Here is a 16789-nt window from a genome sequence, read left to right as displayed (position 1 = left end):
TGCATACATACAGAACATCAGACATACTCCCCATAGAAAAAGAGCGACTGCCAGCAATCCTCCCCCTAAAATTCACTTTCGTCTGCATAACATCTGGAATTCATTGGGAGAAGGAGGAGGAGGAGGAGGAGGTTTGGGGGTGAAATGAACTCCAAAAGAAGTCTGTAGATTTGGACACAGCCCCTGACTTAAGGTTCCCTCATAAGGATTGGTTAGGCTTGCAAACAGAAACCATCTGATTTGATGTCTTCAAAAGACTTTCGTTGTGACAGCGTTGGAACAAACTCGCTTTTGTTCAACACCGACTCCAAATGTATTAGCAAGCCATTTTTTTGGCAGATTTGATTCACCTGCAATCTGCTCACAGCATAATTTTATGTAAAGCTGGTCCTCCATTCTGAGTCACATTACACTGAGATTGGACTGACTTTGAAAAATACGTAAACATCAGTCATTACCTTGTCCCTTGAAGTTAATTAAATGGTAGAAACTTTAGTCACTGACTAAACCTACCCATAAGCTGCATATTTATTACTCGATTATTTTAATATGTTACTCTTGTTGTGTGACAAGCTTGAATATGAATTTTGATGGTGACTTTGTTTTCTACAGTTGTTTAAAAAAGTGTGTACACACACGCACATATATACTGTATATATAGTATATATAATATATATGAAGTATGTGTATCTGTTTAAAAAATAGTGTATACACACACACACACACACACACACACACATATATATATATATATATATATATATATATATATATATATATATATATATATATATATATATATATATATATATATGTATATATATATATGTATATATGTGTGTGTGTATATATTATATATATATATATATATATATATATATATATATATGTATATATATATATATATATATATATATATATATATATATATATATATATATATATATGTATGTATGTATATATGTATGTATATGTGTGTGTGTGTGTGTAGCATTACATGAATCAGTTTCAAGAAATGCAACTTTGTCATGTTGCATATGTTTATTATTTACTGCTGAACTTAAAAGATACATGCGACTAAAAGTGCTTGTTGAAAAATAAAACGTCTAGCAGTGCCTAAAGCAAATAGTTGTGCAGTAATACCTGGATGCACGCTGCATGGTGGCCCATATAAAGAGAATTACAGTACATCTGTTTTTCGTTGGTCTGAGACATTAATTATAACCTGCTGCAATGGTCTTTGTGCGTGCACGTGTAACTGTAAAGACAACACCCATATTGTCTTGTATTTTTTGTTCAGGCTTTTTTTTTTAACTCAAACATCTTTGTCTGTCATTATTGCTAAAAATATTATAAAGTGTTTCATTGAGTCAAATAATTCTGCCCTGAGGAATTGTACCAACATAGCTGAAGCTCAACTGCTGTCTTTTTGTGCATCTTCACTTTGTCATTCAATTCCACACCATCAGACATTTTTAAAGATCCACATATTGATTTTATTATGGCCCGTCTGTACCTTATATCAAATGGTTGTGCAAGAAATGTACTCTTCATTTTTGATTTGGTCTAGATAGCATTATAATCGATAAGCAGCTCTAAATTTACACCATTTATTTCAACCTCTTCCTGCTGATTTTTTTGTGATGTGATGTGATATGTATAAAACAAACGGGCAGACAAATGAATCAATACCGGTCTTATTTATCTAGAACTGTAGTTAGAGTTAAGTTTTATTCCATATGTCATGATTGTGAAGAACTTGAAATTTGTTTGAGCCTCTGTAAGAAGCTTCACAAGTTTAGTGAGTGCTCTCCAGTAGTTTACAAGGTGAAACTCTTCGGATTATCATCCAAACCCTCTAGCAAAGCTGATAGCTACAAAAATAAACTCCTACTTGTTCTATCTATCTGCTACACTTTTTGGCAACAAAATCGAAAATAAACACCTCAGTGACAGCAGTTTCTTTGTTGCGGATTTGTGATTCATCCATCCATAAAAGTTTGGCCCCAAGTGAAAAATAGTAAACACGAAGCAATTTTCGTTTGGTTGCTTGCCGAGGCGCATGGCTGTATTATGATAACAGACCTATTTCCTGTACTTAAGATTTTTGTTGAACATTAGGCCCCCAGTCTCAGGCTACGAATGGCAGAAATCGGTGGCCCAGTTTCAATAATCTCAGCCTGTCCTGCCTCAGACGTCCAACCAGATGTGTGTTCCTCTTGCAAATTATTCATGGTTCCTAGTACAGGTTCTCTATTCTAAATGCTTCCAGCTCAGCTTTGGCAGTACACAGCGCAGGCATTCCAATCTTGCAACATCACATTTTCCCTTCAGTTTAGCTATCGCAAATAATTATTTATCTTGAAAATACTTCATCTTCAAACCCAATGTGTCCACTCTCTGTCTTGTTGGTTGTACTGGATGAATGTTTCAAGACATTTATTCATTCGCCTGTTTCATTTCAAATTCTGTCCAAACAGCATCATCCGTGCTTGATAGTCATTATCAAAACAAGATAAGTTACAATAAAACATGTTGCACTGTATATGTTGTTTCAGGCCAAAATGTCAAGTAAAATATGATTTAACCAGCTGCTGGCAAGCATGAAAAGCTAAGACATCAGTCTACATCAGTTTACTCGGTGCGCCCCCCCCCCCATATATATATATATATATATATATATATATATATATATATATATATATATATATATATATATACTGTATATTTTTTAGCCAATTTGTCATCAGCTACTGTGGTGGTCTTCATCAGAATGTAATTTACTGTGAACATCAATCGCAGCTGTCTAAGGGGTGTCCAAATTCACACCTTCTTAAAAGACTGGGATGGAGATCAACAAATGCACAGCTAAGAAAATATTTACAGTAAGAGACCGTTCATATGGTGGGTGTCTCTGTCAGACATGTCGTTGGAAGGTGGTCACCCCCGAGTAAACAGTGAGCTGCAGCAGGAGCCCACCTGGTGCCTATGTCCACATGCAAACGCAACTTTGTAAGGTCAGCCTTACCTAACAATTATAACCACACACATGGATGTCTATAAATGTGACCTTTACTCTGATAAAGTAGCTGATAACCTGAGGGCGGATGAATGGGTGTCATTTTAGTCCTACATTTATATGACAATTGCATTTTGCAGCCTGGAAAGATAAATGAAAATAGTCAAGCATTATAGTCCCCATGTCAGTTGTTTCACATGCAGGTAATGTTTCCATAACAATGCTATGGCACATTTAAAAAACACAGTGGTCGGCAGACCCCAAATATAGTTCATCTGTTCTCAGGCTTTTTTTTTCCTCAAAGAAATTTTTGCACCAACCTTTAGTGATATTTTAAACTTCATAATTCTATCTACCTTGTCTAAGGCCCCCATTCCTTATCAAAGTGTAGCATTACTGCCAAATATTAGACTGGCATTGCCTTTATATAGGGTTTTTTAACCCTTTTAGACTGCAGCAAAAAAAAAAAAAAAATCATAGTATTTTATTGCAACCTTTGTCGTCATCAGAATGAATCAATGTAACGCTAATTGTGTGAGTTATTTTCTACTTCTCTGCGAATGACATTCTGACATTACTTAAGTCATGTTTATGGCAGTTTAAACAATACTGACTATTGAACAGCAAACTCTCCTTTTCATCAGGACAGTTGTTTCACACAGGCGGGACTTAATCACTTGACATTTTGGGGCAAAATGTTTTTTTTTTTTTTTCATAAAAAGGTTTCGTGCTTGAATAATATCCCACATGGCAATGTAATGATGCTTAATATTTACAAGACATCTATGTACGCTGTATAGATTGAGCGAACGAGATCATTTTTGCGTAACCAAAATAACCTTGCCCGACCACTGAAGACTGTTTGTCTGTCTGTTTTCAAACGCAAGGTCACACGAGAGTGTCCTCGCCAAAGCATCCTGTCCCTGGGGCATTTGGTCCAAGGCGTAAATGAAGAACACCCACACTGACAGCGTGGAGGTAACGCAGACAACGAGGAGGACACGGTAAACCATGATAAACACAGCAGACCACCCTTCAGTGCTCACTGTTTGCAAACGAGCGTTGCACAGCATCTCTGTGACTCTTCCAACTGAGCTCTATTTAGACTTTGCATGTGGATTTATGAGGATAACATTGCAACAACCAGTGTGTTGAAATTACTGCAATGATAACCATGTCATTGCGGATGCCGAGTCCACTTACAGTGAATTAAGAAAAAAAAGTCCACACACCATTGTTTGAATGCCATTTCTTTTGTGATTAAAGAAGAAAAATAGAATAAGATGTTTTAAATGTATCCATTAACTCATTCACTACCATTGATGGCTATATACTGGACGTCTAAGATCCATTTCAACTTGGCCAATTGGTTCATGCATAACAACTTGTACAACTCAATTGCATTTTCAAAATTAAAAAAAAAAATCTGTGAAAAGTTGTACTTGCACAAGTGTGCATACCCTCTTATAACTGATTTGACACAACTCATGGTAACAAGGAGTCAGCATCCATTGATACAATTTAAAGTGCCTTTGATTGTCCCAAATCTCAGCTATTCTAGTAGGCTTCTCCTGACCTTCTTTTTGCTTTCTTGCTAGTACCTTTAAATTTTGTATAAAACTATTTGAAACTGGCCATTATACAAAAAAATATTTTTCTATGGGAAGCCAAAAAAAAAAAAAATCCCTAAAGGCCAACTAAACCAAATAAAAAAAATACTTGAGGCATTTCAAACATTTAAAGGGTGCTGTCTCTCTCTTAACATAGTTGTGAATGGGATTGGTTTATTCTGAACGCAGGAACATCTGCAGTGTCCAACTGTTGCTAATAACTGTAGCTGCAACTAAGTAGTGAACTACCACCTGATCGACTGGCAATATTATTAAAGGATTTGTTTTGTTTATTGTTTTTCTCAGAGAAGGCGGAGCCCCGCTCCTGAGAGGTGATTGCACATTTATATTAATTTTAGCATTGCGATGGCCGTCTGACGAAACCTGTTGAAGGTACTCACTGAGTGAGATAAATGCATGTGGATGAAGACCCCCCCCCCCCCCCCCCCCCCTTTCAGTCTATGGCAAGTGATAGATCCAAAATAGACAAGCTCAATGCATTTTTGTTACAAGTTCAGCCTTGGCAGAGGTGAGCTCTGCTTATACAGTAAGTTTGTTTTCTTAGTATTCGCCAATAATGATTTATCATGAGTGTCCTCATCTGCCTGGAATTCATTTTTTGCTTTGGGGTTGAGCCATAATATCCATCTGAAATGTCAGCGATAATATCCATCTGAAATGTCAAAGCCTGGCTTTTTGTTAGGGGAAAAGCTCATATACACCTCGTGTGTATGAATCCACGCTGCGTCTGTAAGTCGATTCTGCGCCACTTTGAGGTGTTGATGCCCTCCAACGTTTTGTATTTATCTAACCTCTTCTGCTCAACCCATTTCTTCCTCTTTTTGACATTGCGAAGACACCAAAAGAAGCCGAGACCACCTGAGCCCTGACTCCCTCTCGCAGGTGGGACTCTGTTCTTGGATCTCAGGTTAAAAGTGATTATTGTGTCTTGAAACAACAACTACACTCTAGCATGTCAAATAAAGCTGTGAACAGAGAGAAAATAGCCAGCGATGTAGCCGTGCCGCAGATCCCGAGGCCACAGCAGAGCGGCCGCCCGCCTGCTGCTTGATGTTTAACAAGCCGGCCTTTTAAACAGCGCTAATAAAACATCTCCTGCTGGGGGGATAGGCTCTTCATAGACCTTTTTCAACTTCTCTATGCCGAGTGCACAATTTTCCTTTTCTCCTCCTATGGCCATTCAAACTCTTATGCGGGTGTCTTGTTTTTAACTATAATTGGAGTGATAAAATGCCAACAAACTCCACATTAGAGCTGCTGTAACTCATGTCCGGGCTTGGGATCAGAGGGGCTTGGACATGTTCTTATGTGGGCGAGTTATGTTCAGGATGGCTGTCCGGAATTAAAAACATACTCATCATTGCATGAAGCTAATACAGGATTCTTGTAGGTATGAGCATCAGTTGTTCCATGACTACACTTTTACCTCAAAACACTTGAAAAATAATGACCATGAATGGAAATAATATTAACTCATTCACTGCCATTAACAGCCAGGGTGTCAAAGATCTATTTTTTACGAAAGTAGCAATGATAAGGTTAATCTCTTCCATCCTTTCTCCCCAAAACATAAACAATTTTTTTTGCTCTAGGGAATATAGGATATGGTATTAAATATGTTACATACATAATTAATTGTACTATGTAAAAGATTTAACACTTTGTGTCTCATGACTAGTTCGGTACAGCTACTTTTGTTGCACTTGACTTGACCACCAGGTGTCGTTGTAATGAAGTTATGCTAATGCAAATAAAGAAGAGTTTTACTCACCTTCAGTGATATAATATGATGCAGTAATATTGGTCCTTTTTTTGCAATGTATAAATAGATACAAGACGTAAGAGCGTTGTTAAAATGTCTGACTACATCTGATGCACTGTATATTTTCAAAAACACTACCACATTGATGCTATTTTTTAGCCTGTCTGGTTTTCCCAATTATATGTTAGCAGTAGCAGCTAGTGGACTGAAAAAAGGGTCTTTTATATACCCAAGCAATTATTCAACAATACAGATTGTCTCATATGTAGTCTAACTGAACCTTTACTACATGTGCTATTAATTCAGTTTTTATATTTGTTGCTTAAATGTTTACGCAAGAAAAAAAAAAGAAGAAAGGTAGGTAGCTCTTGTCTCAAAGCACCACTTTATTCTCAATCAGATGAAGCCAGCATATGACTGTTGCAATTGAAATGGTGGTTTAATCAGCAATATTAAAGTGAGGCGAATGAAACTGGAGTAATGATCATCTGGCTGCTGCTCTACCCCTAAATCATTTTGGATTTTGGTGGAGTCAGGATTATTATTTTTTTTTCTTCCCAGCGTTGTCACGCGAGATAAACATGAGAAAGCTACAAGCAATCTCAAAGAATTTGGCAGAAGACTGATGACATTCCAGTGAGCTTCTGGGGCCTCGGCCTCATGGGGTCTAGCTCCTCTTTACTGAGAAGTTTTACTATCCATTATTGGGACTAGCGGGGTCTTTCTAGAAGCACTCTGGTCTCAGTTGTAGAACTTGGACTCAGGAAAGAGTCAATCAATGTTTATTTTTACGGGTCAACTGAGGTTTAAAGCAGTCTGCTTGCCGGCTGACCCCTGATTTCAGAGATTTGGAGGGTCTTCAAACCATTATTTCTAACATTTTAAGATGGTTATGGTAATTTAAAAAACAACAACCGTGAAATAGCACAACTAATCTAATGGTAGAAATGAGCCCTTGAATAATTCAAGTACCTCAGTAAAAAAAAAAAAAAAAAAAAAAATCCCCTACACAAACACACAAATATATACAGTATATATATATATATATATATATATATATATATATATATATATATATATATATATATATATATATATATATATATATATATATATATATATATACTGTAAAAAAAAAATAAAAAAAAAATAAAAAATAATAATAAATAATAAATAAATAAATAATAAATAATAATTAAAAAAAAATCCCCTACACAAACACACAAATATATATATATATATATATATATATATATATATATATATATATATATATGTATATATATATATATATATATATACTGTATATACTGTATATATACTGTATATATACTGTATATATTTGTGTGTTATATATATATATATATATATATATATATATATATATATATATATATATATATATATATATATATATATATATATACTGTATATATTTGTGTGTTTGTGTAGGGGATTTTTTTGTTTGTTTGTTTGTTTTTGTACAAACAATGTTTTGTAATGTTTTGTACAAACATGTAATTATGCTGACATTGCCATATGCCATCACCAGTTGATTTGGGCTCTGCTGTAGCTGCATTTAACATGAATTAGCTGCAAGCTAGCAGCACTTGAGTGCTTCATATCGGGTGATTGACGTAAATCACCCTCCACACTTTGATTTTGACAGTCCGACACAATTGCCGTTCCTACTATCTCATTTTACAAAAACAGATTTACTCAAATGTGATTTTACCAGAATTTATGTGGAGGGATTCGGAGGAGTAAGAGGAAAGTAGTGTACTGCTTAGCACGGTTTAAGTTAAAAAAGTTCGTTTTTCTTTTCAATAATGACATGAGGACACATTCACAAACCCCTTAAAGAAAACGTTCAGTTGCACATGCGCAAGAGATTTGCTATTTATTGTTGCTCAATTCCATGAAATGACAGGATGAATTTGGTTCAGACCATTTCCATACTGGCAAAAACCAAACCGATCCAGGAAAACTAGATTAGGAAATAAATAAATAGGCTTGGGGATGAGTTGAAAACCAAATTTGGGGGCATACAAAAACCATGGTTCAACTGCACATATGCCATATGGTGTATAAATCACCACTAATGATTCCACCAGTAAAATATGAATAATGTATTACTCTGACTCACCAGTAGATAGAATAATTGGTGAACCGCCAGTATTCACTGTTTCCTTTCTCCTCCTCCTTCTCATATTGCCCTCACATACATTTCTAGCACCATTGTTAGTGACCCTAATTTACTGCTGTCATTAGCCCGTGTTCTTGGAGGTTACAAGCTGAGAGCCATAAGGGCAGAGCATGGGGACGGGGGAGCATTCCTAATATTAGGTTTCCATTAGTTGGGATGCCGAAACGCTTGAGTCACTTCAAGCCTGTTGTCTTTGGACTGAAATCTGAATTCCAACCCCCGAGCTGCATAATCAGCTGGCGCCTTGGGCCATGACAAGGAAAAAAAAAAGCGCTTCCTTTGTCAAAGACACAGGACCATAAATATAATGTGAGTAATTACACTTATGTGGCACAAATCCTCATTTTTATAAATGCTTACTTAGCATGTGGTTTTGGAGGGACAATTGAGAGGCGAGATTTCCAGCAACTTAAAGATATGTTGCTGTATAGAATTCTATATGTGGGTACTTCCTAATGGCTATCGAGTTGCCGTGCACTCTGAATCCCTCAAATGGTGCTATGAACTCCTTACCATCATGACGCCAGGCTGCAGCTGCATTTTCAAATGTACACACACGATGCACTACACATTATCTCTTTGACCAGCTGTCACTACCAGATTCAAAGGTATCACCTTTCACTTCAACTAGTCACTTAAAAAAAAAAAATAAATAAATAAAATATATATATATATATATATATATATATATATATATATATATATATATATATATATATATATATATATATATATATATATATATATATATATATATAAAGGAGCTGATTTGAAAGCATTGTTTGCCAAAAGGAGTCATGTACAGTTTGAAATTTGCTCTTGGTCTGCTCTTTGAAATCATAAATTCATTACACACCTTTACAGGAAATAAATAATTGTGTAAGTTACAATGTCATCTAAAAAAAAAGTAAAAAGACGCGATAAAACGAATTAAGCTAGTGTCGTAGTACAGTATACATGTTTGAAGATAATTGCTGAGAACGAGTGCAAAGGCTGAAAACCACATAGAGCTTGTCGAAAAATTGCTCAATTTTTGGAGAGAGTTGCATTTGAGACATGGCGCAAATGTTGGGGGTCATGATGTTCATATTCCTGCATTCTGACTTCACGATTCAATAGTTCTATAATAGTGATTTCACTGCAACACCGGATATTATTGTTCAAGATGTTAGTAGAACTTTTATTTGAAATACCAAGATAGAAATCTTAACCAGAGCTCAGACTTCAATTTTTGCAACATGTGTTAGCTAGCAGTGACGTTTTGAAAGAATCTTGTCGTGTTTGCGGCCTGATGCGTTCTTTTGAAAGCGTCAGTATCTGTTGTCTCTTTGTGGCTTGAAGATGAAACCTAACCTGTATCTTCATCCTGCGTCTGGCTTTCTGGCGGATGCAGGCATGGGATGTCTCATAGAGGTGGTTTTATGCGGGTGTGCAGCTGAACTTAACGCTTGAAAGATTTGGGACCTGCTTCACATTTCAAAGAAGTTGTCTTGTCTACGCTTAAACGCACGCCGAGATCCTATGGAGACACTTGACCTTGTCACACTCGGCTCTATTGAAATACGCGCAGCTCTACAAATTATTAGGGATTGACACCTATGGATTTAGTTTTTTATGCTGATGCAATTGTAAGATTTGCTTCTTATGGTAACTAAAAGATCAGCTGATTATTTAACAAAAATGAGCAAATTCACTTTTTTGTTTAATACCTAATATTTACAAATAGTTTTAGCTTCTCTCTCATAATTAGCCACAAATGTGAGTGATCCATCCTGAGCTATTTTACACAAAATAATTCTGGACTTTTATTTGTTTAGCTGGTGATATTTATGCCTATGCCATGAATGCATAAAGGTGAGAGGTGTTGCCATCCATTACCAAAAACCTACTTCGTATCCTCCAGCCACGTCCAAAAAAGGTTTTGCAATGATGGTTTTTGGAGATGGACTAATACTGCCATCTGTTACTTGCTGCTCGCTCAACAAATCCCAGCATTCAGGCTCATGTTTCCCGAGAAAAGCACAAGATTGCTTTCGCAAAGTTTTCTCTCACTTTGCCAAGAAAGCACTTAAGTTAGTTCTATCCCGCAACCTTTTTGCTGTTGGAAGCAACACTCAGAGCGTCCACTGGATTTTAGAGACCCCAAAAAACTGCATCTTAATGTTTCTCGTTGAGTTCTCCCAATTACCGACTCAAAGCGATATAAGTGAGCGCTGTTCTGATGCTGCCTAATGGTGCTAAATGTGTTATTTCTGGCACGGCGCATCTGAATTTTTCTGTACTGCGTTTTCTTTGCAGTTGACCAGGCGACGCAAAACCAAACCCTGCAAATGGTGTTGTCAGATTGTAATCACAGCATGGCCACCTCATTTTTAGCATTGAATTTACTGCCCAGTTGTCAAAGAGCGGCATTATATAGATGATTACCTGTAATCTATAGTAATTACGTTTTCCTTTGCATTTTGTTATTCGTGGGATATTTATTCATGAGAAAATTGAGATTTATAGGTTTACTATTAAATTTACTTGCATTTCGCAGTGGCCAAAATTCTCCCTCAAAAGGCCTCTCCATCCAATTTCAACACTTAGAATGAAACAATTACACAGAATTGCCTGCTAAACATTCACCGTACTAGAAAAACTGTAACTCAATACGCACAAATATTTGTCCTCTCAATCACTGGAATATCTGGCTGTAAAAAGCCCAACTGTGAAGGCAAAAACTTTCATTGCAATTAGAAATATGGAACGTACTATTTTGTACAAAACAGATTGAACTGGAGGTGTAGAATTTTCCTCACCACTGTGGCGGCAGGGTCACAATTATCTTGGGATAGTTTTACAGCCGGGTGTAATGCGCGCCGTGCCTATCAAAGAACATCAAAACCATGCCTGGAACCGATGCCAGAAGTTCCCTCACAAATGAGTCCCATATGGTTTTAAGCAAAACAACTCGCCTGAATTTATACTGAACCGCTGTATCTTTGTGGACTGCACAGTAGTCTGACTTGATGCTTGTTTAAGGCGTTTGTCTTTGCGTTTAACGAAGGCGTCGTTCGCTCTGATTGTTGTATGATTTGACGCGTCCGTGACGCAACCGTTTCGCGTTTCTCTGAATGCATCCGAGCCATAATGGTAGTTCTGTAGTCTTTTAAAAAGGTGCTCAACTGGTAATGTAAGTAAATAACTAATGTATGTAATGTAATGTCGGTTCGTTGTTACCTCAGAGGAAAGTGAATATAACTGTGAGTTTTATTGTATGCTGCTCCGTGTATTGGAGTAACAGTTGTTTGCTGAACACACATGCAGGTTGTTGTTTTTTTTTTTGTTCGTCTATCTCCAGCATTTTCCATTGTTAGCTTTTTGTTTAACGCAAAATCCGGTTTCACTTCGACGTTTGAGTATTTACATATTCAATGTTTAGTTGTATTTGTTGTTTTTTTTTCAACGGTTAGTGACAAATTAATTTTGAAGCAAGTTTATCCAATCTTCATTTGGAGAACTGTGTGAGGAGTAAAACTATACTAGCAAGGTACCCTGGATTTTAACCTATTGTGAATATGTCTGTAAAATACAACACACATTTGATTAATCGTCTTTCACCTTTTTCCACTGAAATGTATTTTGCATAAATGTATTTTGTATTTTGTTCCAGCTTTCCACCAAAAAATTGTAATATGTATTTTAATGAGGAAAAATAGCACTCCTCGATATTATACTCTATAAACACCTAAAGCGATAGCAAATGAACTAAACATAAAAAATAATTAATCAATGTATGTTGTTTTTGGTGAACTGGGGCGCCGTAAAAGATAGATCATCTGTTTTCAGATGCTATCCGGCCATTAAGAGAGCTGAATGAAAGGTGAAGCATTGTGGTTCTTTTAAATTCACAATTGCCTTTGTGTTATGTTTGGTTTGAGAATAAATTTCAACTGAATATCACAAAAAATGCATAGGCCGAGGTAATCAGAAATTGGAACCCCCCGAAAACGGGGCCGTAATGACATGTGTCTGAAACACTGAGTCGCTGCATTCACAGTGCACTTAACACGGGTGAAGTAATTGCAACCTACTTAAGTGTCTGTGGTTTAGCAAGCTCTCATTTAGCTGAACGTATTATTACGCGTCCAAGTTATAATTGACTCAGTTGTGCAAATGTTCTCATGCTCATGTTTTACGCATCAGTTCTTGTCCTTTCCCCTGCTTTTGTCATCGATACGGGCAACAAGGGAGCTACTGCTGTTGCGGCCTTTTGCCCAGAATGGTGAGAAGGCTCGGATTTCCTTCCAGCACATCCCCACTCGCTTAACGAGACTTCGTAGAGCTCGAGTAGGATTGTGTCTGGTCTTGCATTGGGCTTTAGGGGGGTTTTGGGCCGCAACATTTTTCACTCTGCATTCATCATTTTTCATTTTTAGGACTTCATCTGTTTTTTGTTTGTTTATTCTAAGTCATGTTCACACTAAGATTATTGAGATAATGCATATATGTATGTGAGTGTGTGTGTGTGAGCACTTGGGCACACGTCTGTCAGCCTTGGTAAAAGTAGAACATCATTCTGAGTGCTGACAGGAAAAAAATGTAGAGGAGGGCAGCACTGGTGGAATTTTTGGAGATGACATGGCCTATCTGTCATGAGGTGCAGCTGCTCCTGTCAGGTAAGGGAGGGGGAAGTGGGGGAGGAACAAAATGATGTGTATATCAGGGCCTGCTGTATCCAAAGCCAGCCACTGACCTGGGGGAAATGTGATGGTAAAATCAGACCTCCTATGAAGAACGCTTTTAGACAACTTTCACTTCTGGTTGCCTTAAAAATCATTGACCTGAAAATCATTTCTAAATAATCGCTTGATCGCCTAACGATGATCATCCAACATATTTGGTACTTCAGGATGAAAATAGTACTGTACTATTGGCTTGGTAATAGTTATTGTTTCCATTTTCAGTGACATGAAACGTATGTTTCTGAAAGATGTTATTCATTATGCTGTATCATTTCAAAGAATTGCATACCTATTGTTCATATAGAGACTTGCAAGCCAATAAAACAAACACTAAATACAGTAAAACTCCTCTACAACGAAACTCGCATGTTTCGCATTGAATCCTTTCCCTCTTTCATACATTCCCCGTAGCGAAAAATTCCCCTGTTGCATAATACGAAATGTTTTTGTTTTTTTTATTTGCCTTGCACTGAAATTCACTATGGCGAAAACAAGCCTGCAGCAAAAGTCTAGATTGGTTTATGCTTCCATGTTATACTTGTATGTTTTGCAGCAATTTATACTCTGTGCGGCTTTTGCCTGCAGTCAGATAATATTCTCTCATACTATAGGTGGCAGTAAATGGACTCTGCAGCATACAAAAGCCACTACTCTATAACCGAGTCAGAGAATCCTAGTCATTCCAAAAGATCTAAACAGACTCCTCTTCTCTCCCCAATGTGGTGCTCGCCAGGAGTTGTTTATGGTATTTAGGTCACGGTAGTCCTTTTCAGCCCAATCATAAAGGTGTTTGTACCAGCGAATTTCTATAAGCAATAGTTTGTCCGCCTTGTTTTCCGCTCTTAAAGAAATTCCAGAAGTTAGTTGTTGCGGAAAATCTGGACCATTCCACGCGGAGGGTGTGGTTGCCGAAACGAAATCATTTTGACGTGTGGAGCTCACGGATGTGTCAAGCACTTGGAGACAAAATAAAAGTAATAAAGATGAAGCAAAGTGAAAGACATTATGCAATAAAGTGATGTATGAAAATGAATGCTTATTCAAGATATGGTATTTTCTTCCTTCCTTCCAATGTGGGCTGGTTAGATGGCTTTGTTTATAACTTCAGTCAGATTGGAGATTGCACAACATATTTTTCATGTTTACGAGACATAGATTTGCTGTAATGAAAAGTCCCTTTTTGTGAAAATTTCTGGCTGCAAATATTTTGTTGTAGAGGAGTTCTATTGTGCACCATTTTTTTTTCCAGACAAGATAACAGTACCTCAACCTGAGTCCTCACTGACATTGGTACCAAATAACCAATAATCGTACTACTTTTGATCTCCCAAAAGGCAAAACTGTCATTCTGCAATACTGATTTAAAATGGAGCTAAATTTATTTAGATATTTTCAGTAGTTAATATTTTGTCTGTAGTGAATTTGATAACTCAATCATTTTTCATGTGCAATTATTACCACTAAAACCTCAGGTGAGCCGAGATGTTTGTTACCTACAGTAAGCACGTTTGATGTCATTTTCAGATGACAGCCAGTAGAAATGATGTTTTTAGGTATTAATTGGACATAAAACATAGTTTAGTTATCCAATTAACTATGGGCAAAAAATATTATTTGTAAAAAAAAAAAAAAAAGCTAAATGAGTAAAGTATCCATATTAATTCAAAATAAAACAAGTCACTCAGTACTTTGTATAATACACACAGGTAATTAAAGAACTTATACAATTTACTTAGGTACAGTATGATGGCAAGGTTAAACTTTTAAGGAAATATTTAATGACTATTTGTATTTCCACAACCATTTTGGTGTGTAACCTACTAAAAGTAGTCACTGGTAGTCTGGATAAACTTATGTGGAGGAAATCTGACTTTAATCATCATCCAAGGATGCATAACATTGACTTTGACCTTAGAGGTCCCACTGTATGCGGATTTTGAATGTCCAAAAACGACCCTTGCTTCTTCTTTGACTTTAATGTGAAGTGGAAATAGGCACACACAGACACACAAACACATACACAAATCCATTTCCCTAACACAGGCTATACTGAGACTTGTTATCTTAAGTTCAAAGCAAAGCCCGCGTGTCTCTCTTCTTCTGTGAAGAGGCTAAGCCAACCCTTAGAAAATGCTTTTATGATAAGAGCTAATTGTGTTGGGTGTGATTGATATCAGACATTTAAGAGCCAATCATGCTGACCTTTTCCCGCTGCTGGAAACTGTAGCTCTAGTTTTAAGAACGGAGTCATTTGGGTTCATAGTTATTGAGAAGATAACAAATAGAGATCTTCCAGATAATCCTCCAATAATAAAAAGAAACAAAGGCCAAAAAATGTTATCTCTTCTTGGAAGATAATAGTCGTGAACGTATGAATGGTTGCAAGCCCAAAAAATAAACACGCCATCTAAATATGGCTCTCGGTGAAACAGATGTCACAACTTGAGTAGGTGTGAAAAACAGAGAGAACAGCGATATGAAATCTTGGCATCAGGCCTAATAACCACTTCAAATGCTCGCGCCTTTACGGGTTCAGAATAAAACAAATTCTGAACCACGTCTGGTTTGAAAGTAATTCAAAGCGGCTCATTATAACACCTCCAGACAAAAGTGCCATTTAGATAAAAGTTTTCATCACCTCTGTTTGGAAGGAGATGCGTTGATAAAGTGATGAAGCTTAATCTGCTCGACTGCACTTCAAGTTGGTTTTGGTAAGGCAGTCCTAAGCTTTCCATACGTTTGGCTACGCAAACGTTTTGCCTAGACACTGAGGTCCATTTGCGGTATTTTGAATTTGAGTATATGCACGAGACTGAATGATCCACAACAGAAAGTGACGGAAGGAAACTTTGTAAACGTAATTCAAATTGCGTTTTGGCTGTCGATTTGCATCTTGTGTGCGGGTGAGAGACTTTCTGTGAGCTTTGTATGCAAATTGCAAAGAAAAACAGAAAAACGTTTTGTATGCCAATTGCAAATTAAAACAAAAAAGATGAAAGAGGTTTGTATGTAAATAAAAAAGGCGGAACGCAAGAAATTTTCAGGACGGGGCACGACGATCGGATCGAGAATAAGGATGACTTCAGTTATTCTACGCATTTGAATTCACCCAGCCAAACGCAAAAGAAATACCAGCAAAGACATTGTGATACAATAAGAAGTTACTTTGAAGAAAACAGCCTGAAAAGATGGTAAGAGTGCATTTGTGTTTGCATTGAGAAAATAAATGTCAAAACGTGTTTGATTTTCACTATGGATTTCATACAGTATGTCCACGTGATTTTGTGCCTCACCCATCGCACCCCCAGTGCATCGCAGATTGTTTTTTTTTTTAATTAAAAAATATCTATATATTGTGGAGAAACGCTAATGCCTCGGGCACTCCTCCGACATCGAACTACTGCAGTACACATATTTACTTAAATCTTAACATATTAAACCTTA

The 16789-nt window shown here is 36.8% G+C and overlaps 1 long non-coding RNA gene across 1 annotated transcript in view; it reads left to right on the top strand.

The window, feature by feature from the left end:
* The window catches only part of LOC148429355 (uncharacterized), a 64897-nt gene that overhangs the window by 14629 nt on the left and 33479 nt on the right, over positions 1 to 16789 (top strand). Inside the window, exon 2 of the long non-coding RNA XR_015867215.1 lies at positions 3907 to 4023. This is a non-coding gene — a long non-coding RNA (uncharacterized LOC148429355). The remainder of the gene's footprint in view (positions 1 to 3906; positions 4024 to 16789) is intronic.

Source organism: Hippichthys cyanospilos, chromosome 1 (assembly GCF_059441005.1).
Source record: "Hippichthys cyanospilos isolate Australia breed blue-spotted pipefish chromosome 1, RoL_Hcya_1.0, whole genome shotgun sequence".
Classification (NCBI taxonomy): domain Eukaryota; kingdom Metazoa; phylum Chordata; class Actinopteri; order Syngnathiformes; family Syngnathidae; genus Hippichthys; species Hippichthys cyanospilos.
This window is presented reverse-complemented; position numbering and strand designations above follow the sequence as displayed.